General features: G+C 41.2%; 1 protein-coding gene across 1 annotated transcript in view; it reads left to right on the forward strand.

Annotated features, from left to right (window-relative positions):
- The window catches only part of EPO (erythropoietin), a 457,580-nt gene that overhangs the window by 200,615 nt on the left and 239,828 nt on the right, over window positions 1–17,137 (forward strand). The gene's annotated exons all lie outside the window — the stretch shown is intronic.

The following is a 17,137-nucleotide window of genomic DNA, read 5'->3' on the forward strand; positions in this document are numbered from 1 at the left end:
TGCCCAAACCAGAATAGATCTGTTTTATTTTTCGCGCAAACTCAAATTAAAAAAATGGTTTGATACTAAATGTGTGCCTAGAGAGCCAGACACTGACAGGGATGGTCTCAGTAATCTGAATGTAGCTGATGTTGAATTGTTAAATATTTTAACTTCACAACAGGAACAAAATTTGCATGTTGACTTATCCGAAATTGCACGAGAGTTGGAAATTGACATAAATGACAACCCAGGAAGTGGTTTCAAACCTAAGTCAGTTTTCTTACCTCAAATTGAATGTGATGCGATTGATGTCTTTGAGAGAGGGGTGTTAGCTGATTTAAAGAAAATAAGATATAACAAACTCCCCCACTTTCAAAAGAATTTGAGTGAACTACAAATCAAGGCATTAGAAAATTTGAAACAAGATAGGACTATAACTATACGACAGTCCGATAAAGGAGGTAATGTTGTCGTATTAGACAAATGTGCATACTTACAAGAAGGATACAGACAGTTAACTAATACGATCTGCTACAATGTTTCAGACAAAAAGGCAATATCCAAATCTAATTGGGAGTATGGAAACTTGCTTGTAGATTGGAGGGAACGGGGTTTATTGGAATGGGAAGAGTATAACTTTTTAAGATGCCAATTTCCCCGTATCCCTATACTGTATTTATTGCCAAAACTGCATAAGGATCCTGAGAATCCCCCAGGTAGACCTATTGTCTCCTCAATGGGCTCTCTACTAGAAAACACTTCTCGTTTTATCGACCACTATTTGAGACCATTTGTGGTAAGTCTACCAGCCTATCTTAGGGATACTACACACTTTTTGACTATTATAGATGGCATTCACTGGGAATCTGATTTCATTTTGATAACCCTAGATGTATGTAATCTATACACGTGTATCAACCATGATTTTGGTCTGCAAGCTATCAGGCACTATCTGAAGACCCGCTCAATCTCCCTATGGTCTCATTCAGAAATGATTCTAGACATGATCAGGTTTTGTTTAACAAACAACTTTTTTATGTTTGATGATGTGATTTACCGTCAGGCCCAGGGCACAGCCATGGGAACCTGCTTCGCCCCCAGTTATGCCAATTTGGTAATGGGCTGGTGGGAGGAGCAGGTTGTGTCAACGATCCCCAATTTTGAATGCTGTGCCCTGTGGCTGAGATTCATCGATGATATTTTCATCATATGGAAGGGTGATATTGAGTCAGCTAAAGAATTCATTTGCAAACTAAATGATAATGAGTTCAACATTGCCTTAACAGAAAACATAAATACTAGAGAGATTGAATTTTTGGATGTAAAAGTTGAGATTGTTAACAATTCCATTGAAACCAAACTTTTCCGTAAAACCACAGCAGGTAACAGCATTCTTAACGCTACAAGTGCCCACCCACGGAAGCTAATATATAGTATTCCATATGGTGAATTATTACGGGCAAAACGCAACTGTAGCTCTCTTAGCTTGTATGATAGAGAAAAGGATGCCATGATTGGCCGATTCAAAGAGAGAGGCTACAGTATAAAAACTATCTCTGAGGCTTGTAAACGAGTAGAGTTGGTTACACGGACTGAGCTTTTGCATCCTAACAAATCTGAATCAGCCACTGAAACCATCAGATTCATCACTACCTATTCAGGTCAAGCCCAGTGTATTCGTCGAATACTAAATAAAAACTGGCATGTTTTATTAACGGACACCAATCTTCAGAAACACCTTAACAGTTGTCCCCAAATCACATTTCAGAGAAGTAAGTCACTCAGGGATGAGATATGTTCCAACTATGTTACCAGCAAGGATGTAAAACTGGGAACTAACTGTCCTGGCTTTCGGTGTTGCAGAAAGTGCAAAGCATGCAAAAACAGTTCAGATTGTAAGACACTTACCCTTACCAACAGTGGCAGAGAATTTAAAATCAAAAAAGCTCTGAGTTGCAACACCGCATATTGTATCTATGCACTCATGTGTCCCTGCAATAAGATCTATATTGGGAGCACTATCCACTGTGCCAAGAAAAAAGTGTTAGAACATGTCAGAGCTATCAGACACCACAATAGACAGTATCCAGTGGCTAGACACTTCTTTGAATATCATTCTCAAAAGGAGGAACTATTGAAAATGGTGGTTATTGACGAAGTTCCAATTGGTGTAAGGGGAGGCAACAGACAGCTAACATTACGCCAATTGGAATCAAGATATATCATTGATTTGGAGACTATGTCCCCGGTGGGATTGAATTCCAGTGAGGAATTAGTGGTACATTTACGGCAGTAACATATTAATTTTGTATGAATTTTAAAATCCCTTTTTTTTGACCTCCAGGTTCATTTTCTGTAACTTTATGGTGATGTATATGGTATGATTTGGCCCACAGAATCTTGATAAAAGCTGTATGTTTTTAATTTTAACACAATTTTTCAAGTAATGTTTTTACATAAAAATTTTTTTTTCTTTTTTGTACATCTTTCAGATGGGGTATTTCAGATCAGGCTAATCATGTTGAAGCAAGTACAAGGGAACACAACGGTCTAATTAGGTTGTTGAGTATAATTTTTGCCCACTTGGGCGCAATTCCAATCAACATACAATATATCATGTATTCTGTTGTATACACAATGAGGACCTATACCATGATATTTCATTTGATAAATATATATATATATATTTTTTGTCACAATCTAATTAGTTTCATGATGATGACAGCGTTATTTTGTTGTTCATATTTATGGCCCACTTGGGCTTAATCTGCTTTTGTTCTCTTTAACATGAAGAATAATCACTGCCATGATTAGATACACTTCTATTGAAATTTTACTGTTCTAAGATGGCCACCACTGAACTGTAAAGACATGAGCTTTAAACTTTTTGTCCTTTTTCATTGTTTATTACACTTAATAAAATAGATGCTGTTTCTGCGTTAGCCACAGCGTGAGCAAGGCGAAAGCTGAAACGCGTTGCTGGTGCAGTCGGTATCATTCACTGCATTTCCAAAGTGTCCTGGCGTTCTTTATAAGCTTGAAGAATTGTGGATCTATATATATATATATATATATATATATATATATATATATATATATATATATATATATATATATATATATTATCTACTGGCGGTCGCCAGTAGATAGTTATAGTTAGGACCTATTTTCCATAGGAAATCCGCAACATTCTATTTGTAATAATGTTGCCGCCGGTTGTCGAATCCTCCCGAAATTTTCCAAACATTTGGCCAGCTCGCTCCACTCCTACCCTGAAAGTTTTGGAGTGATCCGTCAAGCGGGGGCCGAGAAAAAAGGGGGGTCCCAAAACGTGTTTTCCCCATGCAATTTCCCATATGATCTGTTGTCGCAGCTACAGCCCGAACCGCTGAATGGAATGACACCAAATTTGGCAAAGAGGTAGTCCTCAGTTCGGACTCGTGCCTTTTGCATATATGGTGTGAATCTGTTCAGTAGTTCCTGAGAAAATTAGGGTAAAAAAGTTAGTGATATCTATGGCCGCGGAGGATCCGCCGAGGATCCGCGGACCGTACCCGCACCGTAAGCGCAGCGCACCCTCCCCGAACCGAGCGCGCACCTTCCCGATCGCGCGCTGAATGCTAATTGGCTGTCGAGTGTCTCTCTACATTCGAAACCAGGAACTGTTGGCGGCCATTTTCTGCCTCGGTAGAAGCGAGGCTGAAGATGCAAGGGGAATAAGTGTGTAAAACATATAAAGGGGCAGAGTGGAAATACTCTGACCCTCTAGAGGTGCTTAGGGGTCCCAGAAGGAACCCCTGGGGCCCCCTTTTTTTTTAAAAAAACACGGGGAAATGCGCGCACGGTGCACGATTCTCTCGCGCTGGGTGCGCAGATCCACGGCAACGTTTTTTGAAAAACAACAAGAAATAATTGGTTGTATGACAACTTTCTACACTGAAGGGTAGGGTGTATATTTCTGTTTTTTAAAGGTATGATTGTTATTGGTTAACAAAAACAGATTGTAAGGAACATTATATATGATAAGCTGATATGTTGAAAAGTCAAGCACACTTCCTGTCTTGTGTAGGAACATTGTGTGCTGAACTTGTGATCTGTGAGCTCAGTGCAGTGTTCCATGACCTGTTTCTATGGTAACAGGCAGAAGGCAGATTGGGGGAAGGGTTGAAATGTATTTCAGTTGGAAAGGGTTCAAATGTTTAACCAATAGAAATGTGTGTTTGCTTTTGAGTTTATGTGCGAAGGATTGTGATTTGATGTTTACATGTATATGTGTGGAAAATGAAAGGGAAACTTCATTCTTTGCTTTTGCTGAGAGGTGCACAGTGCAGAGTTTCTGTAAAAGAAAATATGGTGAGTGATTGATATACTTCTTAATCTACAAAAGAACTTGAAAGATGAGTTATTTAATTGTGAGTGGATGTATGTAGACTATTTTGATTTTAATCAGACTAATGTATTTTTCCTGCTAAAGTGTAGGGAGTACTTTTTTTCTCTACAATGTGTGTGCATGTAGAAACCATTCTGTGATAAGCATTTGTGTTTTTCATGTGTTTGTAAACAGATAACTGTGCAGTTTTAATATTTTGGTAGAATTAGAAACCAGTCATTGTTTATGAATTTGTGAAATGAGTTATGTTATGTTTCTATACTAAAATGTAGTACTACTTCTAGATGAAGAAATGTGTTTTGGTATAGTGCAAGGGATAGTGTTGTTTGTCTAGAATCACACAGTGAGTCTGTGTGCATTTGGGAACCACTGTGAGAGAAGCATTTGGTAACATCGTGTATTTGCTGACAGATAACTGTTTTAACTTGTCATTTTGTGAAGTTTTAGTAGCATTAGAAGACAGTTATGGCTTATGATTTGATTAAATGAGTCAGGCTTTGACAGAAAAGTGCAGTCCTGAAATATGTAGATTGTGTGCAGTTCCCTTACCAGTTGCACTGTAGTGAATGAGTTTTGGTAAACTCCTAGGGATAGTGGTGCATGTCTAGAATCACAGTGTGAGTTAGTGTGTATTTGGGATCAGTGTGAGAGAAGCATTTGGTGATATCATGTATTTGCTTACAGATAACTTTTTTAAAACCTGTCATGTGAAGTTTTAGTAGCATTAGAATCCAGTCTTTGCTTATGCGTTGATTAAATGAGTCATGCTTTGACACTGATGTGCTATACTTAAATATGTAGATTGTGTTCAGTACCATTAACTCTTCCAGACTAGTGAATGAGTTTTGGTAAACTCCTAGGATAGTGTTGATTGTCTAAAATCACACTGTGAGTCTGTGTGCATTTGGGTACGGATTGTGAGAGAAGCATTTGGTAACATTGTGTATTTGCTGAAAGATAACTGTTTTAACACCAGTCAGGTTGTCAAGTTTTAGTAGCATTAGAAGACAGTTATGGCTTATGCTTTCATTAAATGAGTCAGGCATTGACAGTAAATTGCAGTCGTGAAATATGTAGATTGTGTGCAGTTCCCTTACCACTTGCACTGTAGTGAATGAGTTTTGGTAAACTCATAGGGATAGTGGTGCTTGTCTAGAATCACACTGTGAGTTAGTGTGTATTTGGGATCAGTGTGAGAGAATCATTTGGTAACATCATGTATTTGCTGACAGATAACTGTTTTAAAATCTGTCATGTTGTGAAGTTTTAGTAGCATTAGAATCCAGTCTTTGCTTATATGTTGATTAAATGAGTCATGCTTTGACACTGATGTGCTGTGCTTAAATATGTAGATTGTGTGCAGTCCCCTTTCCCCTTCCACAGTAGTGAATTAGTTTTGGTAAAGTCCTAGGATAGTGTTGATTGTCTAAAATCACACTGTGAGTCTGTGTGCATTTGGGTAAGGATTGTGAGAGAAGCATTTGGTAACATCGTGTATTTACTGACAGATAACTGTTTAAAACCTGTCATGTTGTCAAGTTTTAGTAGCATTAGAAGCCAGTCTTTCCTTATGCGTTGATTAAATGAGTCATGCTTTGACACTGATGTGGTGTACTTAAATATGTAGATTGTGTGCCGTACCATTAACTCTTCCAGAGTAGTGAATGAGTTTTGGTAAACTCCTAGGATAGTGTTGCTTGTCTAAAATCACACTGTGAGTCTGTGTGCATTTGGGTAAGGATTGTGAGAGAAGCATTTGGTAACATCGTGTATTTGCTGACATATACCTGTTTTAAAACCGGTCATGTTGTGAAGTTTTAGTAGCATTAGAAGCCAGTCTTTGCTTATGCTTTGATTATATGAGTCAGGCTTTGACATAAAAGTGCAGTCCTGAAATATGAAGATTGTGTGCAGTTCGCTTACCACTTCCACAGTAGTGAATGATTTTTGGTAAACTCCTAGGTATAGTGGTTGTTGTCTAGAATTACACTGTGAGTCTGTGTGCATTTGAGAACCACTGTGAGAGAAGAATTTGGTAACATTGTGTATTTGCTGACAGATAACTAATTTTAAACCACCTCATGTTGTCAAGTTTTAGTAGCATTAGAAGCTAGTCTTTGCTTATGCATTGATAAAATGAGTCATGCTTTGACACTAAGGTGCAGTACCATGTACTATTCTGTTCACTGTGGCAGAACTGAAAATGTAAAAGTTTTACCTAAGCACTGTCCTAGAAGTAGTCTGATTATTTAGTCAGTTTCTAAGTACCAAATAGACTGCTTCAAATGTCTATGCAGTATGCATGTAGTGTTCTAACATACTATACACTTGTCTTTTACACCTTCAATTCCCTAGTCAGTATCCATACACTTCCAGGAAACATCCTGTCACTTCCTTTACAGTCCTCTAGAGATCCATTCAACAGCATGTACTAATCCATTCACTGTGCCAAATCCAAACACTTATAAATTCACCAAGACACTCTCTTTCCAGTACTCTAATGATTCAGTCACTGCCTAAGTATTCATGCACTGAGCCAGGTCTTAGCACATGGACTTCTTCAAACCCCTATCCACTATGCATACAGTCCTCTAAGCACCTACACACTTGTCTTTCACACCTTCAATTCCCCAGTCAGTATCAGTTCACTTCCATCAAACACCCTGTCACTCCATTTGCACTCCTCTAGTGACCCATTCAGCATCATGTACTAATCCATTCACTGAGCCAAACCCTAAAAAAAATTCACCCAGGCACTCTCCTTGCAGTACTCTAATCATTCAGTCAGTACCCAAGTACTCATCCAATGACCCAGGCCTTAGTATATGGACTGCTTCAAACCCTTATCCACTATGCATGCAGTCCTCTAACCACCTACACAATTGTCTTTCTCACCTTCAATTCCCTAGTCAGTATCCATACACTTCCAGGAAATACCCTGTCACTCCCTTTGCAGTCCTCTAGTGACCCATTCAGCACCATGTACTAATCCATTCACTGTGCTAAAACCCAAACACTTATAAATTCACCAAGATACTATCTTTGCAGTACTCTAATCATTCAGTCAGTGCCTAAGTATTCGTACACTGAGCCAGGCCTTAGCACATGGACTGCTTCAAACCCCTATGCCAGTGACGGCCCGTGTAGGGCATTTTACCGGGGCGGTGCCGTGGCGCAGAGGAGGGGCAGGGTGGGGGGTTACAAAATGCGGCAAACGGCCGATTTCAGGTAAGTTACGAAAAAAATTAATAAAACGAATTTTGTTGCGCGCGCTGCATCGCATTTGGCGTTCACAGGTCAGTGCAGGGGTGTGCCTATCTGGCAAGGGGAACGGGGTGTCTCGGACATGTCCGTGTACAGGAAGTGCGGTAAGTGTGTCTCTGTGTTCTGGTGTGGCCTGTTACAAGAGCCGCAGCAGTCGATGTTGTAAAGTGGCATGCACCACCTCCAAACGGCACTGTGATGTTGTAGTTGGAATGTAGCAGGACATGCGCAAATAGGCATTACAATGGCGTGCCGTATGAGTGCACGAGATACAACAGCTCACCGTACAAAAGTGTGGGGGCTCGTGGGAGGGAGGAGCAGCCGTTTGGCAACATAGCACACAGTGAACTCTACCATGTGCCACATGCTGGGCATCTCATCCATGATGACCACGGTCGCAGACATCTCACAACACCAACGACTGGCCTTTGTACACATCCTGTATGAATGCAGCGTGGTTTTCACTTCTATGCTCGTTCAGTGGTGTGATGTTGGCAGTTTGTGTGACTTGTGCTCCTTGTTGGTGTGTTTCATTTTGGCCATTGTTAGTCTATATGCGTGTTGTACTTAATTGTGCATGTGTGCCATTCTGCCCATCTCTCCCCCCCTCCCCCCACTCCCTGCTTCTTCCTCTTCCAAGTGCTGTTGTGTCTATAATTTTGTTGCTGCACACATAAATACATGTAAAGAAGAAATTAGAATAGTTCCTTGATTCTTTTAGGTTTCAAAACTTCTCTATTGGTTTCTTTTTAATTTTCCATATGAACCTTTTTTTTTAATATTCAAAAACACATAGAAGTCAGAAGTGCAACGTATTCTATCAACACACTTTCTAGAACATTCTACAATACGTGCAGGTTAAAAGTTCATCAATTTTTTAAAACTTTACGATATTTTCTGGTAACATTTTCTTGAACATTTAACGACACGTGCAGGTTAAAAGATGACGATTGTTTTAAGTTCGAACAGTGCCTTCCAAATGCAAGTAGCAGGTGTGGTTGAGCTGAGCAAATTTTATCCTATGATATGTACTCCACGTTGAAACTGCTTTTTCTTAACCAATCACAAAGATGCTTTTCCACAAAACTAATGTGCACCCTACTTTTAAAAAAGAATGCTTTTCATGATATCTTCAGAGATAAGTTATAGATAGGAATTAGCATTTAAAAAACCTTTGAAATTCACTGAAAAAACCATAGGTTTCATGCACGTTATAGTTAGGAATTGGCATTTAAAAAACCTTTGAAATTCACTGAAAAAGCCAAAGGTTTTCAGGGGCGTTATAGTTAGGAATTGGCATTTAAAAAACCTTAGAAATTCACTGAAAAAACCATATGTTTCAGGGGTGTTATAGTTAGCTGGACATTTCCCTCGTACAAAACCCTAGATATTCCCCTGTTATAGTTAGTTCAGCTAACTATAACTCGCGCCCCCGCAATGCACTGCTGATGATGTCACATATTACATCACTCATGACATGGTCAGTGACATCACTGATGACATCACTGATGACATCTCAAATGACATCACTGATGACATCACTGATGACGTCATCCATGTGATAAATGAGTGCATCTTCTCACACCCTAATATAGCCTTTAATGCACCGACTCAAAATTTCAGACGGCCATTTTGACAACCATAGATACTCCAATACCAATAACTACTCTCCCACTCATTGACTTTTAGGTCTACATACATCTCCACTCACTCACCTGTACAGTCACTCATACTTACAGTCACTCTGTGCATTTATACACCTATATAGACACTCACACACAGCCAATCATCCATTGAAGTACTGGCCTCGGGTTGTCTTCTGCCCCATCTTCCGCTGCTTCTCTGAGTGCTTCTGCGGGCCTGGATCTCCCTCCAAGGACCCCTGCCTGGTGGACCATTTTCTCTGGGCTCACCAGTCTCAGGAAGTGATCTAGGGGCACCTGCTTATCTTTTAGCGGGAGAGACCTCGGCTCAGTTGTAGACGCCGCGAATCCTGTCCACAGAACCCGCAGCACCCTCAGCCTGTTCCCGCCTCCCGCCGCCGCAGTATCACCCAAAGCGGCCGCGGAGGGGAGGCAGGGAACCACATTGACCAGCTTCCCTAGCGGCAGGAGAGCCGCTGACGCCGTTTCCGCGCCCGGAGGCGCATAAAAGAACACTTGAACCTCGGCAGAGCGGGCACCTGTTTATCTTTTAGCGGGAGAGACCTCGGCTCAGTTGTAGACGCCGCGAATCCCATCCACAGAACCCGCAGCACCCTCAGCCTGTTCCCGCCTCCCGCCGCCGCAGTATCACCCAAAGCGGCCGTGGAGGGGAGGCAGGGAACCACTTTGACCAGCTTCCCTAGCGGCAGGAGAGCCGCTGACGCCGTTTCCGCGCCCGGAGGCACATAAAAGAACACTTGAACCTCCGCGTCGCGGGATCGCGCGCGGGTAGCGCCGGGCTAAGCCCGGGCAAAGGGCGGGCCGTCTGTGGCTGTCAGGGGCAGTCAGAGGCAGGGCTGGCCCACCCCCTTTATTGCCTGAGGTATGATACATTATTTCTGGTGTCATTGACTGTCTGTTGACTAGGGCGGCCTGTGTTGCCCCAGGACTCTCTGAGTTGGGTTTTGTTGGTGTAGCACACTTGTCATCTGAAAAGTGCTTCTTGCCAAGCTGGAACTTGATTGTGACTACAGAGGCTGCCCTTGTTCTAGTTTTTTTACGCTAAAATAATCCCGGCGGTGGTGATTTGGGGGTGTTTTGCACTTCGTGAGGTACTATCGTGTTGCTAGTTGATAAAACTGTAAGGTGTGAGTATTGATTTCACTTTTGTTATGGCTAAAATTAATAGTAAGTGTTCTGTAATGGGGGGCACGGGGACATTAGATGCTTTTTTGAAAAGGGCTGAAACTGTTGTCTCTAGAGAAATTGAGATGGTGGAAAGGAGGCTATCTTTGGAGCCAATATTCCAGCCCAATTTTGTGCAACAACCTGGTGATCCCATTGTAGGTTCAGGTGTTTTACAGGCTGGCTGTCCTTTGTCTGTGGGCTCTGTGTCAGAGCTTAGTTCTGTTAGTCCTCTGCTCTCTCCGCCAGCGACGCGCACCAGGCAGTCACGTGCCCCCCCTGTTGCCACTACTAAAATAGTTAAGGGCAAAAGAAAAGCAAATAAAGGCCCTAAAGGAATACGTCAACAAGCTAAACAACCCAGGATCTTAGATTCCGCTAATGGGTTGGTCTCTCATGAAAAAACTGTGGTCATTCAGGCCTCGGCCGACAAGAGTCATGGGAGTAATGAGAATACCGTTCAGGGGGAAACAATTACTACGGGAGTTAATATGGTTGATTTATTACAACATATGGACGAACGATTGAGAGCAATTTTACTGCCAGTTATGGACAGACTTAATAAAATTGATGACAGACTTGCTCTCATTGAACGTCACATAGCGGACCAGGAATTATTACTGCCAAAGTTAAACTTATCCGAGAGGCTCCCACCAAGGGGAGTTGTAACTAGAGCTTCTGATGTAGCTGAGCATGTGATGTCCACTGCTGTAGGTCCCAATAATCCATTTCCAGTTGTTCTGGGATCTAATGGTGGTGCTAATTTGAGGCTTAGGGACATGACAGAGAGACCAAGTCCGCTTCCCGTGCAGCCTTCAAGGGAACGATTTTTGCATTTGCCACCGGAGGCCTGCCCGTATACTGTTATTTTGGCAAATGTTCCGAATCCCAGTGATGGAAGGGAAGAGCATTGGTCTTCCTTAAAAAATAAAGCCCTTCACTTTTTGGCAGGGAAGACAGTTCTAGGGTCCCGCCTTTTTGACAGTTTTAAGATGGTTAGAAGGGTTCCATGGTTTGGAAAGACCAATAAGTCATTGAAGGGTGACTGCGTTGTAGTGAGCTTTAGCTCTCCTGATCTGGTAGTCAACATCTTAAGACAGGCAGGGTCGTTTAGGTTACATCAGGACTATGTTAATGTTCTACCGTTGGGTTTTTTTTATCCACCTTATACTTTGGGGACCATTGGAAACAATGGTCAGATCCCTCATTTTGTACCTGCGTGTAGGACATTGGCCCTTAGTAACAGATATGAGGTCCTTAGTACCGTAGATGTTAATGACGGGGAACAACCTTTACAACGCAACTTTTACACCGCACTACCATTACAACGAAACTTTTACAACGCATGCGATGTTACAATGCATGCTTTTACAACGCAAGTCTTTACATCGACTTGCACTAGATGGCGTGCTAACATTAGAAATAGTGTAGTTTACTATCTAAACACCTTCCCTACTGCAACGTAGACTGGAGTTAGAATAGTAAATTACACATTTCTAATGTCAGCACGCCATCTAGTGTATGTCGATGTAAAGACTTGCGTTGTAAAAGCATGCGTTGTAACATCGCATGCGTTGTAAAACTTTCGTTGTAACAGCATGCGTTGTAAAAGCATGCGTTGTAACGTCATACATCCGTTAATGACTGACTCAGTGTAGTTAACACTCAGCCCCACTTCAATGATCTTAATTCGGCTTTCTCCGAAGTACCTGGGATTGTGCTGTCTGTGGAAGATAATATCGACCCCAATGACTTTGGTGATAGTATTTTACCCCTAAAGGCAGTTAATGGTGAAGGACCCAGTCAGAGTACCCCTGAGGTGGTTCAAGTAGATGAGAGTGAAATAGTCCCGTCTGGTATTACTGATAACCTGACTGTCACGGTCTTGGTAAATAGTGAGGTTGGTGATATTCAGCCCGGTTTATTAGATCCTGTGAATCTTGTCCCACAAGAGAGGAGGTTGGGGGGTGAAATCTCATCAACAAATAAAATGATGACTTTGTCATGGAATATTTCCGGCCTGAGAACAAAAAGAGGCGATACTAATTGGGAGGCTTTCCTTTCTACCTACCACATAATTGCCCTGCAAGAGACGTGGGAGGCCAGAGATTCCTACCATTTGGATGGGTATCAGTCTTTCAATAAAAACGCTGTGCCTTCCTCGATGTGGAGACCTCGGGGGGGTCTCTTGTTATTATTTAGCCTTAAGTTATTGTATAATATAGAACTTATAGTGACGAGTTCTCCAAACATACTGGCGGTTAAACTTGAAGGTGCTAATCTTCCGTCATTATTAGTGGTGAATTTTTATAATTATTTTACTAGGGTGGATGAACTGGAGCACCTAACAGCACTGTTTACATTTTTGGATGAGTTTGATGCAAGTAATGTTACACCTTACACTTTTTTACTTTTTGGCGATTTTAATATTCATGTATGTCACCTCAATTGCTTTGAAAATTTTAATCATGATTATTGCCCTCAAGAGGTAACCCACTTTGAACATTCTAAGGGTGGGATGTACCTAGAGTGTATTGTATCTGCCCTCCATTTATTTGTTCCTGCACAAGATTCTCTATTTCCTGTCCCCACATTTACAGGACAGGGCCATTATAGTACTATTGATTACATTTTTATTTCTTGTCTTCTGAAGGACCTTATAGGTTCCTTTCATGTCACTAAAAATGCCCTGAGTGATCATAATCCTCTGACTATGGAACTTAATATTAATGCTGTGACTAGGTCAAACTCTTTGCCCGCGATAGCTAATTTAAACCTTGTCCCTACAAATCAGGGAAGACGTCTGAGATGGGAGGTCATTACCCCGACTGATTTCCTTGAGAATTTGTATAATAGTAATATGGGGGATTTAAGTATATGTTTGTCAATAGAGTCACAACCAGTGGAAATCCTTGGTGCTTTCGAGAGAACAACAAAACAGGTAGCGGGTAATTTAACATATCACGGGAGACCAAGGCCTAAGAAATTTAAAAACTGGTTTGATCAAGCATGCTCTAATGCGCATCTCGCACTTTTATCAGCATTAAAAGAAAGTGGGAAAGACGCAAGTAAGATTGTGGAGGCAAGAAGGACCTATAAAAAAGCAATAAAGGCAAGGAAAACTCAGTTAAAAAATATGGCATGGGAGGAATTGTCAGAAGCAAGTGTTTTAAAAAATAGTACCCAATTCTGGAAAGTAATTAATAGCCCACTTTTTAACGAAATGGAGAACACAATCAAAGATTGTCTCATTCCTCCAGATAAATGGGTGGCCCACTTCAGTGGGCTCTATTCTGAAATTCTTCAACTTAACCCTGTAAAGTATGGGGATATAAACCTGGCTTCAAATTTTCATTTTAACGAAGACGAAGTCCAGGAGGCCATTGAGTCTATGACAAAAAGCAAAGCACCAGGTCCGGATGGTGTCCCCGCGGACCTTTATAGGGCAGATTCAAGGCATTGGGCTAAGCTCTTAACCTCTGTTTTTAATGCCGTTTCTAAGGCGGGTGCTCCTAGTTCTTGGGGCAAAGCAGTCATTGTACCTTTATTCAAAAAAGGCTCAAGAGAGGATCCGGCATGTTACCGGCCTATCTCTCTCTTGGACTCCGCTATGAAGATAATGGTCAAAGTAGTCCTCGTTAGATTAACAAACTGGTTGGAGGATAAATCCATTATTTCAGATCTACAATATGGGTTTAGACAAGGAAAGGGCACTGTGGGCCAATGCCTCAACCTACATCTTATCATTGGGAAGTACACGGTCGCTAAGCAGGGGGATTTACACTTAGCGTTTATGGATTTGTCCACTGCTTTCGACCTTGTAAATCGCCAAAAATTATGGGCCACCCTAGTGGTATTAGGGATCGACCCGGTGTTGATTGCCTTTCTGGCACTTATTCACGAGGACACTACCGCAGTCGTCCGCTACAGTAATGACGGGAGTCTGTCAGAAGCCTGGCAGGTGAAGCGAGGGGTAAGACAGGGGTGTATTCTCGCTCCCCTGCTCTTCTCGCTTTACATTAATAATCTGGGTGATGCTTTAATTTCGACCAGCAAGGATATCCCCAGAGCCGGCATAAAACTGATCCCCGCATTATTGTATGCGGATGACACGGTTCTGCTGGCAAGAACCGCGAGAGGCCTACAAGCCCTTTTAAACGGATTTAATGATTTTATGGTTTCTTTAGACCTATTAATAAATTTTAAAAAATCTCACTCCATGTCAATTGGTTGTGGGGGTGCGAAAAAGGCTAAATTCTACTGCAATGGGCAGGAACTCACAAAAGTGCAGACGTTCCCATACTTGGGGATCGTCTTTGACGATAGGAGAACCTGGGTCATGCAACGTGCCCAGAAAAAAAATATTCTAGCTAGGGCTAGAGGAGCCCTGCTGGGCTTTGCAAAACGTTTGGGTTGTAAACCCCTGCCCGCGATTATGAAGATATATAGCGCCCAGTGTGTTCCCATGGCCCTATATGGTAGCGAGATATGGGGATACAAAGCTTCGACAGAGATTCAATCAGTAGAAAGTGCCTTTTTCCGGAAATTGTTGTCACTTCCCACATCTGCTCCTATTTTTAATATTCATGAAGATTTGGGGGTTGGTTACCTTACTGACCAAATTTCTGTGGCCCCATTATTAGGCTGGCTAAGAGTTTGGGCGCAGCATCCTCCGAACTTAAATCAACTTATCATTCAAGACTGTTTGTCTCTTGATAAAGCCATGTGTATTCCTTGGTTGCGTTATATTAAAACTAATTTGGAGTCACTTGGTTACCCTGATTTATTTGACAAACCAAGCGTGATGAGTAAAATAGAAATAAAGGCCTTCAAGTCTCAGTTTGTGAACAGAGCAATGTTGCTGAGGGAAGGTGGGGAAATGGGTAAGCCGTTAGTTAGGAGATTTGTCATATTAAGTATAGGCAGAGAGATCCAGCCATACCTGACCTATATAAACAAACCATTCCATCTATTTATGTTAATAAGGTTCAAGCACGGCTTGCTTCCCTGGCTCTTAGCTTACCTGAAGGGTTTTTTCAAAGAGGGTACCCTGGGGCCCTGTCCTTGTGACAACAACTCAGTACAAAATACGCTGCATATGGTTTTCTTTTGTAAATTTTACACTTTGCAGCGCAAGAAATTTATTTGCCCTATTTTTAAGAATTGTAATTTTGAGCAAGTGAGGCCCGCAATGGTTTATCTGCAAATGCTAGGGTCACCATTGGTATGTTTTGGGGTAGCCAGCTACATTTCAGGGGCCATCAGGTGTAGAAATCGGGTGTAGTTTTTTGGGTACCCCCCACATTTTTAGTTTTGTTTGGCAGGGGAGAATGTGGACCAATGAATTCGTTTTGGTTTTACGGAGATGCCTAAATTGTAGAATTGTTTGGGATGACATACTTTTTATTGTGTATTTTTATTGTGAGTGTTCGCCAATGATATTGTATTCATTATTTATGAAACATTGTTAATTGTGTTTATTTTAGTATTGTACTAATGGATTGTGTAGATTTTGTAATTGTAACTACTTGCAACATGAAATATCGTCGTATGCTTTGATGGTTTTAAATTTTTTAACCGAATAAAGCTATTGTTGATTGATTGATTGATTGATTGATTGGTACTGACACATCTAATCAGTTATGCAAATAATTAATCACAGTAAAATTTACTCACCTATACAGTTAAAAACACTCAAGTTCACTTACTCATAAAAATACTAACAAATTCTGTGTCTTCCTGCAGAAAAACAAACAGCACATGACACAGATATCCTTGCACTATGGCGCATACAGCCACTCCCAAACTCACACACTCTCACATATAGATAGTTATATACACTTACACACATATACACTGTGTTTCACATATGTAGTTACTGACACATGTACAACTGAGATATACATTCAATCACTAACACACCCATACATACACTCACCCAACCATACAGTTCATCACAGATTCACTCTTAAAAACATGCACCCACTGAATCACCCACTCACACATCTAGTCACAGAGTCACACACACCCTACCCACACAAACACTCAGGCACCCATACAGATACTCAGACAACCAATCAATAACCCATATAGACACTCATATAGCTATTCACAAAACCATGCAGCCACTTATACACCAACACACAGACACATACAGACATTCACACAGTTTAGTCACTAGTCTGAACTAAGATACATTTAATGACTCACTTATAGACTCAGTCACGCACCTAGAAAATCATCCATTCACACACTTGTACACCCACTTATTTTTCAACAGGCCTTTCCCTATATATATTAAACATAATAAAACTGTTCAGAAACACATACTCAATGGATGATGTCATCAGTGATGTCATTTGAGATGTCATCAGTGATGTACACTTTAGAATTAATTTTAAAAGGTTCTCTGAAGGCTAGTTTTTGCATAGTATGAGAGTTTGATCTTTGGGCTGGTTTTTGGGCTGATACTGCTCTGCGTTGGGTTGAATTTTGGCTTGTACTTGGACAGCTTCTGCGTTGGGTTGAATTTTGGCTTGTACTTGGACAGCTTTGGGCTTGGGACGGCATTCAAAATCTAGCAACACTAGTCAAAAGACCAATGAGGAAAGAGTGTTGATTGGAAGACCCTGTACATGTATGTATTTGTGTATGATATTTTAGAGTAACTTGA

The sequence above is a fragment of the Triturus cristatus genome, chromosome 12 (genome assembly GCF_964204655.1).
Source record: "Triturus cristatus chromosome 12, aTriCri1.1, whole genome shotgun sequence".
Lineage (NCBI taxonomy): Eukaryota > Metazoa > Chordata > Amphibia > Caudata > Salamandridae > Triturus > Triturus cristatus.